The 1,863-nt window shown below is 39.9% G+C and overlaps 1 long non-coding RNA gene across 2 annotated transcripts; it reads right to left on the bottom strand.

Moving 5' to 3' along the window:
• On the bottom strand, positions 576-1,257 carry LOC107625379. 2 transcript variants are annotated; one of them, XR_002357529.1, is made up of 3 exons: positions 1,129-1,257; positions 709-824; positions 576-628 (listed from the first exon to the last, which is right to left on the bottom strand). It is a non-coding gene; the product is annotated as an uncharacterized LOC107625379 (long non-coding RNA). The 2 variants fall into 2 exon arrangements; XR_001617237.2 differs by having other exon boundaries at positions 581-624.

Here is a 1,863-nt window from a genome sequence, read left to right as displayed (position 1 = left end):
TCATTAAAATTTCTTCTAAATTTAAAGCACTACATGAAATGTCATCAACCAAAGTCTTAAGATCTTTAGATAAAGTACAAACTTAAATATTTTAATGAACTAAAGCATTTCAATATTGCGAAGAGTCTAACCCTTCCTAACTGGAATCATTCCATAGAGTATCATCGATTGACTAACTTGTAAGATCTCTTTTAATGTTGTTTTGAGAAGAAAGACCAGCAATGCTAACTTGACCATGATGATGAATGCGAATATTCTTGAAGTCTGGAAGCTGTAGGTTCTTCAGCCTTCGTTCTTGAAGGTCAATGACCTACTGCAATTCAGCCTGCTCCTCAAGTTTTCTTCTCGACAAGATATCATGCAGATTATATAACATTCTTGCTCTTGCATAGAATAGATGCAGTGGAAAAGAAAATAGAAACAGCATGATGAGGCTCTTAACACAAGCAAATGCATACACATTAGCTTTCTAAGAATAAATGATCCTTCCACTAAACATAGTGGAATAGAAATGCCAAGTAGGGAAACTTAATTACCAAGATGAAATCATAATGTTCTTTGGAGTCAAATCTTGGACTTAAACATGGTGAAAAGTCCCCCACCCCTCTCTGATTGTTGTTGCTGCTGTCTCCTAGATACATCAATATGAATAATATTAATTGAGGAATAGCTAGATATAGGTCAACAAAAGAGATGATATCAACTTACTTGTCAGGGATTTTTCCCTTCTTCTTGTAGGGCTTGACAGGTACGCATGAATCACAGATAAAATGAGCCTCACTAAAGGTGATTTAAGGCTTCTCCTAAAAGGTGTTTCACTAAATCTAAAATCAAACAAGTACTCAGTAAAAAAAAGTGCAACAATTGCCATCAAATAATCAACATAGTCACAATCTAGGTACAATTAAATTACAAAACAAAACAGTAAAATATAACACACAAAATCAGTAAAGAACCAGAGCTAATCACTAATCAGTAAAGTACTAGAGCTAATCACAAGACATTCATTAATCAATAAAATCACAACACACAAAACCATAACTAATCACAGAAACAGAGCACAAAAAAGTAAAAAAAATGAAGAAGAACTGAACAAGTGAAGAACAAGTGATCAAGACATTCACTGACCTTCGAAGATGACGCCGACAGACCCTTGAATGACGGAAGATGCCGATCTGACGATAGCGAGAAGATGAAGATGACGGCGAGAAGATGAAGAGAGCAGGGGATGCACCGAAAGCTCGCGGAAGAAGAGAGCAGGGGTTGGAGGCTTAAGGGCAGTGGCTACATGGACAAACGGTGACCGAGCTCGACAGATGGATGGTGACAGTGGATCGACGGACCGGTGGTGGCAGCAGCTACGGTTAGAGAAGGGGGAATGATATGGTTCAAAGTTCTATAGCTTGAGAGAGCAGTGGTTACACAGACGGACGGTGGCAGTCGCTCGATGGACAGGCAGCGGCAGTGGCTCGAAGAGAGGCTAGGGTTGGAGAAGGGGGATTTAGAGTCCTGCACTTCTGGTGGAGGCTGAGAGGAATGAGAGTGAGAGTAAGAGTGAGAGACATTAGGCTCAGTAAGCCAAATTTGCCCAAAACGACAACGTTTTCTTCAAACCTACCGGAAAGTTCCCCATTGGTTTTTGAAACAATGTTTCAGGAGGCTAACCAGACCGTAATTGTTGCGGTTCACAGATAGACTGGTCAAACTGGTCGATCCGGTCTGGTTTTTCAGAATCGTGCTTTTTGAGTCGGAATTTACTTTTAGCGACGGTATTGTGCGCGCTGGGAAAAAGTTAGCACCCGAAAACCTTAGAACCTGTGTGTGGTAAAAGTAATTTCCACCTAGGTAATTGTAATAAAAAAA

Source organism: Arachis ipaensis, chromosome B02 (genome assembly GCF_000816755.2).
Source record: "Arachis ipaensis cultivar K30076 chromosome B02, Araip1.1, whole genome shotgun sequence".
Classification (NCBI taxonomy): Eukaryota; Viridiplantae; Streptophyta; class Magnoliopsida; order Fabales; family Fabaceae; genus Arachis; species Arachis ipaensis.
This window is presented reverse-complemented; position numbering and strand designations above follow the sequence as displayed.